Below are 15,174 nucleotides of genomic sequence, written 5' to 3'. Positions count from 1 at the left end.
GTCGCTTTCTAATAAGATTTTATTGTTTTTAATTTTTTTCTCATTCATTAACCTTTTTATTATTAAATAATAATAAATTAAATGATGACAAATTGTGTATAACATTAGTTGAGTGATGAAAAAGAAGTTGAGGTGATATTAACATGATAAACGGTAGAAATATGCTTAACATATAATCTAATGATATCAAGCATTTGCTCAAAGTTATTATCATTGGCATCATCTACAATCCTACACTCCTTCAATCATTTTCCTTGATTGTCAGTGTTATGGTCCTTTGATATGTGTTTCTAGACTATCTATAATGTAAAAACATTTATTTCTTTATAAAAAAGTGTATAGTTTCCACATATTACGTTCATTTTAATAACTAAGTTATTCGCTATAATAAACTATTTAGTTTTTAACACCATATAGATAAAAATAACAAGTTAAATTTACCTTAATTTTACTATATAGTTTAAATCTCTCACACGTTAAACACGACAAGACATGATTTACCAATCTTATTTTTATAATTCATAAAGGAGGGTAGTATAACAGCTTGTTACCCATTTACCTTCTATCTTGACGTAAACACTATCATTATTATTGTTATTATGAAAATTAGATGATTATAAACAAATATAACATAATAATAATAATTTATAGATTTATTTATATTTATCCACCACCACCACCACCACCACCACCGAGTGCTCCGCTCCATGCCTCCTTTTTCTCCGGACTCCACCCCTAAATTAATTCCTAAACTCCAACCCACTTTATAAAACCCCTTGACGTCCGTCTTCTTCCGGACGCCACACACACACTCCAATTAAATTTAGCCGACCAGACCAAAGTCACCTCAGTGGACTCACCGGTTACCGGTTCAACCAGTCACCACCTAAACCCCCTTTTACCGACACCACCCCCCACTAAATAATATCTCTCACCCACATTTCATTCGCATTTCACTTGCATTTCAGTTTCTGTACGTTACACACTTTTTACTCTCTCTCTCTCTCTCTACAATTCATTCGTCCTCACTTTCTCTCTCTCTACCTTCGCTTTCATTGTTAATATATATATTATTATATGTGTGGATAATAATATATATGTATATATATCATAGGTTTTATCGACAGACGTCTTATGTATGTATGTATCTATCTGAATCAATCGTTTTCTAGTTAAAATGGAAGCGGTTTGCTTCCTTCCAGTTATCGATTGATCTATTATTATAACTCAAGATCTGTTGTATTTCGATCTGGGTTTCTCAGATTTTCATCGGTAAGTGTGTTTTAGATCCTTGATGATGATGATATTATTATTTGTTTAGTATTTTTTATTATTATAATATATTGGTATGTGGTTAGATCTAAGTGAAGTCTGCTATGATTGATTATTATTTTTTGATGAAATGGTGTTGGACTCTTAAGTTGTTGTTTTATATAATGTTTTGGTAGATCTGTGGATATTGTTTGATTAAGTTGATGCTGTTTTTGTTTATTATTGATTACATAGTTGAATTTATTAAGAAAATGAAAAACAAATGGATGTGAAAGTTAGTTTTTTTAAACAATATGGTGTTTTTTTAGCATGTTATGTTAGTTAAATTACTATTTTTTACTTTTCTAGCATGATTAATTTGATGATATTTTTGTTTTTATTTTTGATTTGATAGTTGAAGTCATTTGTTAGAATTTGATGAGGATTTGAATGTAAAAATTACCTTTTTTTTAACAGAATCTGGTGTTTTTAGCATGTTTTATGCTAGTTGAATACTATTTTCTAGTATGATTAATTGGATGATAATTCGGTTTAGTTTCGACTTGACAGTTGAATTATTTGTTACAAAATGAAGAGGAAAGCTAGTTTTTTTACACAATCTGGTGTTTTTTAGCATGCTATGTTAGTCAAATTACTATTTTTTTTGGCTTTTAATGATTGGCAAAACATAAGTGTTTGTTCATTGTTATGGTATTAACAAGACATCCTCTTTTTCTGAATATGTAGTGACTGAAGAAATCTGTTTTAACATCTAACAAAATGGTGATGAGTCCACTAACAGTGGAGACTGAAGATTCTTTTTCAAGTTTACTAGAATACGCAGCTAACAATGACTTTGAGGGCTTCAAACGGTCGATAGAGAACGATCCTAGTTCAATTGATGAAGTTGGTTTGTGGTACGTGCGCAAGAAGGGTTCTAAACAGATTGTCCTCGAGCACCGGACTCCGTTAATGGTGGCTTCTACTTATGGGAGTTTGAGTGTTTTGAGATTGATAGTTTCACAGCCTAAAGTAGATGTGAACTTTGCTTGTGGCCCGGGTAAGTGCACCGCCCTACACTGTGCAGCTTCTGGCGGTTCGCTTGATGCTGTTGAAGCGGTTAAGTTGCTTCTTTCTGTTGGCGCGGATCCTGATATTGCAGATGCGAATGGACACCGCCCGGTTGATGTGATTGTTGTACCACCGAAGCTGTCTGGTATTCGTTTGTCCCTTGAAGAACTTCTTGCGAATAATATTAATAGTTCGTCTGATGGATCGGTTAACGACTGCAAGCTGACTGTATCTGTGAACACATCAAGCTCATGGTCCCCAACATTATCATCCTCACCAGACGACCATTCACCGTGTTCTCCGTCGGATTTGGTATCGTCTCCAACGATGTCAAAGTTCAACGACATCTCGGTCAACTCGTGTTCCGAGAAGAAAGAATACCCGATTTACCCGTCTCTCCCCGACATTAAAAACAGCATTTACTCTACTGATGAGTTCCGTATGTTTTCGTTCAAGGTTCGACCTTGTTCACGGGCTTATTCTCATGACTGGACTGAGTGCCCCTTTGTTCACCCGGGGGAAAACGCGCGCAGACGGGACCCGCGAAAGTATCATTATAGTTGTGTACCCTGTCCTGATTTCAGGAAAGGCTCGTGTAAACGAGGCGATATGTGTGAGTATGCTCATGGTGTGTTTGAGTGTTGGCTGCACCCGGCTCAGTACCGTACACGGTTATGTAAAGACGGGACTGGCTGTGCTAGACGAGTTTGCTTTTTTGCTCATGTTCCCGAGGAGCTTAGACCACTTTATGTCTCAACCGGGTCTGCTGTCCCCTCTCCTAGGTCTTCAGCTGCTGGTGCTGGTGTTATGGACATGGCTGCAGCCATGAACCTTTTCCCTGGCTCACCCATGTCCCCCGGTTTCAGTCAACATATGTCACCATCGGGAAACGGTGGTCAACACTCTCCGGTTGCTTGGCCTCAGCCGAATGTCCCGACCCTTCATCTCCCGGGAAGCAATCTCCAATCGAGTCGACTCAGATCTTCTCTTAGTGCCCGGGACATCCCACCAGAAGATCTGAGCTTATTGCAGGACTTTGAATCTCAACAACTGCTAAATGAGCTGGCTTGTTTTTCACAAAATCGACCCGGGTCACTCTCGTTGAACCGGCCGACTCGCTCTAAAACACTTGCCCCTGCAAACGTTGAAGATCTGTTCACAGCCGAGCTTACTTCTTCTCCAAGATATTCCGACTCTGCAGCATCTCCGGGTGTGTTTTCGCCATCACACAAGTCGGCGGTTCTCAACCAGTTTCATCAGCAGCAGAGTATGCTCTCTCCCATTAATACAAACATGTTCTCACCGAAAAACGTTGACCATCCGTTAAGAATGTCTCCAAGAAGCATGGATCCAATATCTCCAATGGGCGCTCGTCTTTCAGCTTTTGCCCAACGCGAAAAACATCAACAGCTTCGCAGTCTCAGCTCTCGGGAACTCGGAGCAAATCTCGGAACAAATCTTGGTTCAAACAGTCCGTTTAGTGTCGGGTCACCTGTGAATAACAACACTTCATCTTCGTGGTCGAAATGGGGATCTCCGACTGGGAAAGTGGACTGGTCTGTTAACGGAGACGGGTTTGGTAAACTGAAAAGGTCGTCTTCTTTCGAGCTCCTTGACAATAATACTAACAGTAATGGCGCTGAGGAGCCGGACCTGTCATGGGTCCAATCGCTTGTGAAAGAATCACCACCCGAGATGATGAAAAACAAGGCGGCTGCACCACCTTCGGGTGGTGTGACCGCACCATCCGGTGATGGTCAAGCAAGTGATCATGCAGTGTTAGGTGCTTGGCTTGAGCAGATGCAACTTGATCATCAGCTTGTAGCTTAAGCAAAGAGATGAATTCATATTCATTTTTATCACTTACATGTTTTGACAAAAGGAAAACCTAGTATATATTCTTTGGCGGGGATGGTGGCGGTATGGTGTTCGGTTCGTGGCGGGATAACAGGCTGAAGGATGTTGAAATTTATATTCTTTTAAAAGTTTTATAATTGCAGACAGAAGGATGAAGATAGGAAGCAAAAGCCTATATAAGATGTGGTGTTTGGGTATTGTTTATTCTTTGTCCAACTGTTATTTTTATAATTCTCTAGCATTTGTTTACAAATTTTTTCACATGTTGAAACAATTTCAATTCTGTTTTGGCTAAACTAAAGTGTACTGATCATTGGGGATAGCAGCAGTTTGTGGTGCTCTACTTAATTTGTGACACTTTTGGTCACAGATTATCACCCCATCTACTTTGTTATGTAAAACATATTATTATTATTATTATTATTATTATTATTATAGTTATATTACTTTGTTTCTTTTATTTATTCTTTCAGTTATAATGCATTTCAACTTTAATTTTGTGCATCAACAGGTTGTAGATTGTAGCTTTTTTGGTTGTATATTAAAGTTAGTTTGTATGTAGTGGTGATCTTTATCTGACTTTTGGGTGCATGTGGTATAATTGTATAAATGCCTTGTTTGTGTATTATGATGCTTGCGCCTTAGGACATCCGTAGTGGAGCTTTCTAAGACGCCCTAAAAGCACAAAATGCATCCGCACCGTTAAGAAGGGGTGCATTTACGTCTGTTAAATGCTTAACGTGTTTTCATGGGAACGGCGCTTGGGCACAAAGTAGTCCCGATTATGTCAACCAACCTCCGTTTTGTCACATCATCTCATTTCTATTAATTAATTAATTTATTGTTATAATATATGATTATTTAAATCATTATAATTCAAATACTAACATAAATTTGGAAAAAGGCATCTGTCTATATGTCCTTGACATGGCATGAAAATGAGCGTTTTTTTGCCCATTCACTACGTATGCATCATGTCTGTGTTCCAAAACCTTGTTTTCTTGATACAATGTTTTTATAAACAAGGTAATATTCATGTCTAGTTTTCTGTGAAAATTTTGTTTAGAGTTGATTATTAATTAAAATCTTTCTCACATGGTCTTTTTGTTATTCTATACTAAATTTTTTTAATCTTGGGGGTTAATTAAATGACCAAGGAATAAGATGAGCTGCTCAGAATGTCAACCTCAAATTCAATATTAATTTATTGTTAATGGTTCTTAGACGTTAAAATTGTTTTGGAAATTATTGATATAAACAATTTTCTCGTTTGGATTGTCTTCAACTGTAGCTACATCTTCTGGAAGGAAATTGAATTACGCTTTTTTTTTTGGCTAAGTTTTTTTTGTAGTTTATTATTTAAAAGTATTTGGACACCTTTCTCTGTCTTTAATGATTTTGTTAGGTGTCATAGTTTTGGTATTAGGATGATGATACAACTCTTTGAAACATTGAAAAGACGTATTACACATATGCACATTACCAAAGGGGATGCAAAAAACAAATTTGACTTCTTATATACACAGGGAAAATCATGAAATTAGATGATGCAGGTAAAATAGTGAAATGAATACATTAGATGCAATTTATATTGTTTCGCATTCTTTGGCAAGCAAATTGAAGTCGATTAATGGTTAACTAACATATGCGTATATCTATATACGCAGTTTCTTTGTAATGTATACGTATTTAGACTGGTAATTGAAACTATTAGGATACGTGTCGAAGATGAAACTAAATATCTAAATCAATCAAGCCCTGTATATCCCACCGCATAGCACGCTATCGGTAGGGCCAGGGAAGGGTGGGATGTAGACAAGTCAATGGATTTTAAATTTGGTGATTTCTATTTTATTCATATAATAAAGAGAATGAGGTTTAATGTGATAATAACAAGTGGCAAAAGTTGTATGTTTTTATTAGAGGTGATAGATTATAGATTAAACCATGCAATATAACCCCCCCCCCCCCCCCCCCCCTCTTTTCTCACTGGTTCTACATGGACAATCCATCAAACAAAGTGGGTGATGAACACTGTGTCCCCACCCAATCCTCCCCTCATGCATGGCGGGGTGTACATGCCCACAGTCATACGACTCCTTTGGTCCATCCACCAATCATGGTTTTTTCGTTTTCTTTTTCGTTTATATTTCCTATTAAATAATATAATGATTGAGAATGAGGTATGATATGGGTTAAGTGATAGAGCTGAATAATGATGAAAAAACCTAAAGTGACATTGAAATAACATGGATATAAAAAGTAATAGAAAATGAACAGAATTAACATCATGTTGCTAAACGCCTAAACACATGGTGTTAGATACGTTTGTCAATGTAAACATTGATGTATGTAAGTGTTTGTACACATTATTTTTTTACGTTTTTTTAGTTATCTTTTTTTAAGAAATTTTTTTAACCTTTTACTTATTATCTTTTACTTTTAACCCTATACTTTTCATCTTTTACAAGCTTGTCACAAAACAATTTTTCATTTTAATGTCAACACTTTTCCACCTTCAAATTTTCCCAATACCCTTCATCTTTTACAAACTTTTCGTATAACATTTCAGTCTAAATTTGGCAATTTAACACGTTGCAACTCGCGTGTGTGGTTCAACGTTTTTACGTATACCTTTCATGTTTAACGACCTTGTCACAGTGTGCTGGTCCTGTGTCGACTTAGTTACTCTATTCTATATTTCAGATTTCGGTATAATTATTGCATGTTAACGCACTGCAACAGGTGTGTGTGGTTGAACATTTTGACATCTAGTTTTTGCTCAGTTTAATAGTTCAGCCGCAAAGTGTGGGTCTAACGGGCCCCTTGACACACGAGTTCGATAAAACGTTTTAACATTATGTTTTTTTTTTAAATAAATTTACACGCCTACTTAAACGCACTAGTAACATATAAAAGTGAGATTAAAAGCACCAAGGAATAATTTCGGATAAGAAGTTCAAAGTTCAAACATTCATGATATCGGGTTTCTCAAAAATTAAACAAACTCTTGGTTAATCACGTAAAACAAATGTTTTCATGAGGGTGTTACTGTCATTAAACATTGACACACAATTTTTGTATTTTCTTAATTTGTACATTTTGTGAGATCTCTTAACATCCATACACTTGTTCTCTATGATTTCTTACCCACAAACTCCATGAATTTTCATTATATAGTGACAATGACGATGTCCTTTTTTAAGTCCAATTAAACGGTCGAATTTCAAAAACTGAAAGCATTAAACACAAATAAAGTAATGACACGAGGGGAATAACATCAAACAAAACATGAAGGAAAAACAAGAAAAGTGTACCATGACATGAGTGGATCATGCTACACTAGAGTGGTGGACATGATGACGTGTAACCATAATGGGTTTGAACGAAAATTCATTTATGGAAGTGGGCATGGAAATAATTTTCATCGGATGGAAACTTTTGTCGGAAGTTACTAAATATTAGAAAGAAAAAAAAAAGTTTGGGCTGGTTCGGGTTGTCGGGCCGGATCACAAATAAAAAACATGTTTTATTAATTTAATAATAATTAACCACCAACAATGTTTTTATTCTAGCTAAGGCTAAGAGGTACACACTCCTCAACACCATCCCCTTATTCATCGCATATGCGTCACGTCAGTTTTCCTCTCATCATTCAACATCACCCTTTAACCAATGATATACAACACTCTCCATCATTCTCAACCATTCTCTATTTTTTTAATATAATATTCAAACATAAAAAATTTAAACTCAAACATTAGAAATAACATTATCAAATAAACTTAGACTAAAATAAGTAAATATATATATATATATATATATATATATATATATATAGTCTTCATTGTCGGGAAGAGCCTGAAGCGACGTATATATGTTCGACCAAGTCCGAACGCAACGCGTCATGCGTATCTTGACTTTCCAAAGCCGATCGATTATATTCTCTTTGTGTGTTGTCAGCCGGTTAACGTTGTCTTCATCCTCGTTGTACTCGTAAAGCGCACGTCCCTCGCCTTCAATAATCATGTTATGCAATATACATATTGCATACATCATCCGTCTATTTTTTTGTGTCCATGTTCATGTCGGGTTAGCCACTACGTGCAGAGGCGGATCCAGGAATTTTCGTTACGGGGTGCACAAAATGAATCGGGTTAAAATGGGCCAGATCAATGAGAACAGGGTCGGCCGACCATTTTAGAGGCACAAAGCGGAATGAGCTTCCGGGGCGCATGATTGCATGAGTGGATAAATTTGGTCTTTTTACACACTATCTTGGTCATTTTTTTTCTTTTTTTTTTAATACTTTTTGTTTATTATATGTGGTTCACGAACTTAGTTAAAGTAGTTTATAATGATAGATTGGTCACAAATTTTATTTTCTAAAAGAACTTTTTACATATAATATTTTACATATAATATTATAAACTAAAGTTATGTATCAAATAAATCATACAATTGTTACGTAAAATATATAAAAAAAAGCAGAGAGTTCATTTTTAAAAGAAAAAAATATTTAAAATAATATTATAAAAGTAATTCATGTTTTACTAAAGAAAAAAAATAATAAAAAAGAGAAAAAAGAAAAGCATTTGACTCTGCGTCTTCTTCCTTCTCTTTTTGTCTTCAGATTCTTCAAGAGCTTTGCCAGACCACCACAGTTAAAGTCTCCCGGTAAATTTGACTATGACGGTAACCAAAGGTGGGCACGGATGGTTGCCGGACGGTGGGCACAGACTGGTGTTGAGTCATAATATACAAACACGTACCTGCACACAGCGGCATTCCGGCAATCGAACGGTGGGCACCGGCCCACCCTAGTTATAAGTTGGATCCGCCCCTGACTACGTGCCACTTTCTTTTTATGACACCGAAACATCTTTCAATGTCTTTTTTTGCCGCCTCTTGAGCTCCCTTAAATTTCTTTCGTTTTTCATCTTATGGGCACGTGAAGGATTTTATAAACATGGACCACGACGGATATATCCCATTACCAAGATAATACCCGTGCTTGTATACGAATCCTGAAACATAAGAACTTGACTCCGACATCGTACATTCTAGTATGTTATTGTAAAACCCTGACTGATGGAGGACCGTTAAATCATTTTGCACCGGCAACACCAAAGAAGGTATGCCAAATTCATAAATCTTCTGAAGAAACTACTTGCAAAGATATAGTCGGGTGTGCATGATCACCTCGCATGTATTGATCGTGCCAAGCATTTGTGGAGTTTGCCCACTCCCAATACATACAATCAATACTACAAAGCATTCTCGGAAATCCATGTTTTTTTTAATGGTGAAGAGGTAGGTCCCAGCAGAGCCCAGTTGGACCCGCAAGACTCACCTCGAAGAGGGACGTCTGCGCAGTTGGACCCGCAAGACTCACCTTCAAGAGGGACGTCTGCGCAAAGACCAAACTCGCAAGACTCACCTTAGAGACGTCTGCGCAAAGACTAACTGGATCCGCAGGACCCACCATGCTCAGAGACGCGACGTCCTTACGCGCAGTACGCAAGCTGCTCCCGCAGGAAACGCCTCCCAATGGTCGACGTACTCCGCCTGTTCCCGCAGCTACGGATACTAGCCATCAGGGAAGGCTACCCGCACAGCAAGGCTACACGCACAAGGCACTAACTCTCAAATAATTCAGTAATGTCACCTGAAGAAGGAATGAGCAAGCCGGGAACACTCCTGCCCAAAGCCGGGAACACTCCCGCCCAAATGAGCCAGTCCGTACGCTACTGGAGGATCTTTTGTACTGTACCTGCCAAGGTATGGACAAAAGATCTGACCAAAGCTGCGACAGCTCACGGTGATAAAGGAATAGTACACAGCCGGCCTGGTCACTATCAATCGCTGCCTACTCACCAACCCCTGTCACTATCAGCCGCTGCCTACTCACCAACCCCTGTCGTAGCACGTGCATAGCCTGCAGTTGGTGGGAAAGGAATAGTACACAGCCGGCCTGGTCACTATCAGCCGCTGCCTACCCACCAACCACCAGCATGGCACGTGCGTAGCACACAGTTGGTAGAACAGGAATACTATTCAGCCGGCTATACCTGCTTGGAAACCTACCTTCGGCTATAAATACTCCAACACCTTGGAACGGTATCATTATCTTATATCTCCATATATTATCTGATATCTGCTCTAATTTATCTTAATATACACTTATATTCAAGAGCAATCTAGTCTGATTCTCACGCCGGAGGGTGGTCACAAGGAGGTACCCCCCCTTCTCAGTGACGAGCTCACGGTGTCTGTTTTGCAGGTCATCAGAGGATAACCATCTTGCCGGACCTAACCCTCGTGGGAAACATCTATTTAACCCCCAGATTATCCGTAATCTGCCCGGGGTCGCTTAGTGTTTCTTCATTGGCGCCATCCGTGCATAAAAGCTAGAACTACTTCTTTTTCAGTTTTTTCAAAACTTCTGGAAAGATGGTTAACGTTACTCCGGTCACAGGGCCAGCAAGTAACCAAGAAACCCCGGTAACTAAGACCCCAGCTACTGGGGGGAATACCGGCGAGTACACAAATTTTACGAACACTACCCCGGTTACCCAAGCCGGGGCAAGTGCAGTAAATTTTACGAACACTACCCCGGTTACCCGAGCCGGGGCAAGTGCAGTAAACAATCTTTCACTGGGATTCACCGATGCCCAGTTGGAGAGACAACAGACGAAGCTCCCCCGCCAAACACTCGATCAAGTTAAAGCGTGGGCCGAAGCACGTCAGAAGGAATTCCAAGCTGAGTTGGATGAACGCTTGCGTTCACTCCAACAGGCTGACGAATTCGGAAGCACTCGACAACAGCTCAACATGAGCAGTGAGTGCGAGTCCTCGGACGATGATCGGGAGGAATCCGACACCGACGCAAACCCTCGCCATAGGGCGAAAGGGAAGCGTAAGGAAACGGACTTCCAACCGAGAAGGAATTTCCAAGAAACCTTCAAACCAAGGAACGCGGGGGGAAACCCACGTGACTTCTCCAAAACCTTTAGACCAACTGCTGCAAATGCGGGAACGTCCAAGTTTGCAAGGGACATTGCGGAAGCAATCGCCCCGAGAAGTGCCAAACAGATGTCCAACATCGGCACTTATGATGGTATATCCGACCCAGACGATCATTTGAACAAATTCATAGCGGGGGCAACCGTCAGCAACTGGACGGAACCCACGTGGTGTTATATGTTCCAGATGACGCTGGTTGGAGCAGCCAGAGCGTGGTTTGACCGTCTACCGGTCCACCACATCTACGATTGGGCGGACTTCCAGCAGAAGTTCAGCCAACACTTCAGTCAACAAAGAAAATATACAGAAGAGCAATGGACAATCCTCAACTGCATCAGAGAGGAAGATGAGTCTTTACTAGACTTCATCACGCGCTTCAATTCAAAGAAGCTAAGTCTGGGCGCTGTTAGCGAAGATCTTGTTCGCGCTGCTTTCATCCAGGGCGCGAAGGACCCAGAGCTCATCCGCACCTTAACGGGTAAAGACGGCATGCCATCCACGTGGGATGCCATCATGACAGCAGCTAAACGCTTCGCGGAAACGGAAAAGCAACTGGGTAGAGATCTTCCTCAGAGCACAAACCTCTACACCCAGAAAACAAGAGAAGACAACGTCCTCACCGCCCGACTAAACAAAAAGAGGAAGCTAGGCATTTGGCAGTCAAGAGTAAACTTTGACACCTCATCCAGCTCTCGCCCTCGGTTAGGTGGAAAGGATAACATGCACTCGTCGAACCGGAACTCCAGTTGGACGCCACTCACCAAAAGCGTCACCGAGATATTCGCCACCGAGAGGCTCCCATGGCCAGAGGCCCCAATTATCCGACAACGTCCAAACGCTGATCAAAGCAAATTCTGTGACTTCCACAGGACAAGAGGCCACACCACCGAGGAATGCTTAGACCTGAAGGACATCGTCGAAGCATTTTTCAGAGATGGGACGCTCACGCACCTCGTGGCGTAATGAACGCTGAGCAGGCTAATGCGTGTAGAACCCCAGTTGGGGAAAACACGAATAAAACTACAGCTTCAATGTTGGAGACTACATACTGCGTAAACAACGAGATTCCGAACCAAGTGCATATCGGCTCGAAAGGCTCGATGACACTCCCATCCCAAGAACATGGAAGGGAGCTCAATTACACAGTCTGCATGTAGATCAATTCCAAACTTGTAAAGAAAAGGCCCAGAGCCACTTCTAATGGAAATGATTCTCCTTATCACATTGACGCTGATGGTCTTACATTTATACTTATGAACTTTCCACACTGATATGCCGGTCTTCACCGCATACATAAGTGGGAAAGCAAGTCGTTGCGTGTGGAAGGCGGCAAAACCCGCATAAACACAAAAAATGACAAATTTCTAAAGAAAAGATAAGGAAAACCTTCACGCAGGTCAGTTATAGGTAAAGTTTGGTCATCCCACTAAATGAAAGTGACGGTCCTACCCGCACAATCATGATAGAGGAAATTGAACATTAACCTATTGACAACCGCGCGTCGAACGGTTAACTTATTCAAAACACTGATATGCCGGTTTTCATCGCATAAATAAGTGGGGAAGTAAGTCGTTGCGTGTGGACGGCGGCAAAACCCGCATAAGCACAAAAAACGATAAAAATTTCTAACAGATAAGGACAACCTTCACGCAGGTCAGTTATAGGTGAAGTTCGGTCAGCCCACTAAATGAAAGTGCCGGTCCTACCCGCACAATCATGATAGAGGAAACTGAACATTAACCTATTGACAACCGCGCGTCGAAAGGTTTAACTTGTTCAAAACACTGGTATGCCGGTATTCATCGCATAAATAAGTGTGAAAAGAAGTCGTTGCGTGTGGACGGCGGCAAAACCCGCATAAACACAAAAAACGTCAAACCTTCACGCAGGTCAGTCATAGGTGAAGATTGGTCATCCCACTAAATGAAAGTGACGGTCCTACCCGCACAATCATGATAGAGGAAACTGAACACTAACCTATTGACTACCGCGCGTCGAACGGTTAACTTATTCAAAACACTTGGAAAATTGCTAAGTTAAACTAAAGTATGCACGAGCGAATCATATATTGTTTATGCGGCAAAACAAGTGCCAAATTAACCTATAATATGCATGAGCAAGTCATATAACGTTTATAAAGCAAGTCATCCAGTGAAAGTGGCGGTCCTACCCGCACAAATATTTATATTTCATAAAAAAATTCGAACATTACAAGAATGGCCGGGCATCTACCCGCCTACAGAAATATAAATCTATACAACGTAAATCTATCCTAACAGTGGGAAGGGACCTAAAAGATCAAGCTTCAGGACCACTCCCTCCAAACCCACTTGCACCCGCACCATCAGTTGGCTGTGGCGGTTCAAGGAAGGTTGTAGGTTCCCTGGATGGATCAACACGAGATATCTCGATCTACGTAGGTGCGGAATCCCTGCGTAGGTCGTTACGAGCGTAGAAGACACGAATAGATCAAACACGATACGATAAACAAACACGTTATATTATAACCAAAACACGTGATACAATATCACTATTACAGACACGAACTCTCGTCCTCACGTTACAGCTCTCGTAACTTTGATAATGATCACACGAACTCCTTTTCTAAGCTAAGCCGTAACCTATATAAATACACGACAACTTCGCCTGGCATGTTCAGGCGAAGTTGTCCATAACTTCGCTTGACTAACAAGTTCGCCTAAACAGCGAACTTGTTAGTAACTTCGCTTAAGACATATAAAACATAATTAATCATTACAGACTCGATTACAGACACTAGACTATGAACTACTGACATTATGCACTAACAGACTCCCCCTTGGCAGTAGCTTCATGTCTTGATCTTCAAGCACGTGTCTTGTAATCTTCAATCTCTTGGTCTTCATGCATGTACTCCTTCTCTCACGCATACCGTGACTACTCGCTGATATTTCCTCGCTTCGTCTTTCCAAGCAGGAATATAAAATATCTTCTTTTCATTTAACACCTGCAGATCAGCTTTCGATAAATTAACAAGATGCATCGGATCATACACTCTTAGCACTTCTTGTTCGTCTTCGTCTTCCATCACGGCTTCAGCAGTCTGGCAATCAACATACCACCATTTAAGATCTTTCAACACATCTTGAGGTATAGTCTTCATTGGAACCTCTTTCATGCATCGAATCGGTTTGTACTTCATTACCATCCATGGCTTGCCATCTGCTCTCATTCCTCTTTCCTTATCTTCCACTAGCTTTCCCTTCTGTGGCTTTAATAACTCAAACTTCTTTTCTTTAATACTTTCTTTCCACACGATCTTCCCAATAACTCTGGCCATGTTGTCGTCGCTTCTATTAATCAACCCCAATCTAGCCAAATCCTTCACCTCACATTCAGGCAATGTATTTTAGAGATCTCAACGTCCTCTTAAAGTATTGGATCCCATCATATCTTTTCACCACGAACACTTTTAACTGTTCATCATATAGCCAACAGATAATTCCTTTCTTTGATTCAGCATAGCCTTTGATATTATAACTTTTCTTCTTAGTTTTGATAAACCAATGAACATAGCCTTCCTTCCATCTAGGCTGCTCCTCCCATTCTGTATCATCATCTACTGTATCTTGACATACATCTGACTTTTCAACTTCAGGGATCTCGTGTTCAACATTCTCCTCAACTATTTCACCTTCTTCAACATCATCTTCTATCACAATTTCTGCACCAATCTTTTCAATCTCTTCGACTGGTAGAACATCATCTTCACACATAAATTCATCATCCAACATATCATCATCCAACTCCTTCAGGGCATCGATCACATCATCTCCCATCTCCTCGTCATCTACCATCACCACCTCATTACCACCAGAACCGCCAGCTGCACCTGCAGACTCCCCCTGAGCTGTGGAAGTCCCAAGAGCTTGAGTAGTTCTTGGCAACTCACCACCTGCACCTTTCGATGCATTGGGATCATCGTCTCTG

The 15,174-nt window shown here is 40.2% G+C and overlaps 1 pseudogene across 1 annotated transcript; it reads left to right on the top strand.

Moving 5' to 3' along the window:
- The first annotated feature begins 1,115 nt into the window (after window positions 1-1,115).
- On the top strand, window positions 1,116-4,575 carry LOC143581579 (zinc finger CCCH domain-containing protein 30 pseudogene; annotated as a pseudogene). Its single transcript, XR_013143855.1, has 2 exons — window positions 1,116-1,272; window positions 1,999-4,575. The product of XR_013143855.1 is annotated as a zinc finger CCCH domain-containing protein 30 pseudogene (transcript).
- Window positions 4,576-15,174: the final 10,599 nt, after the last annotated feature.

The sequence above is a fragment of the Bidens hawaiensis genome, unplaced genomic scaffold (assembly GCF_021521415.1).
Source record: "Bidens hawaiensis isolate Kalapana, Puna unplaced genomic scaffold, B.hawaiensis_p1.1 tig00031104_1, whole genome shotgun sequence".
NCBI lineage: Eukaryota > Viridiplantae > Streptophyta > Magnoliopsida > Asterales > Asteraceae > Bidens > Bidens hawaiensis.
The sequence above is the reverse complement of the archived record's forward strand: the minus strand, read 5'-3'. Positions and strand labels throughout refer to the sequence as shown.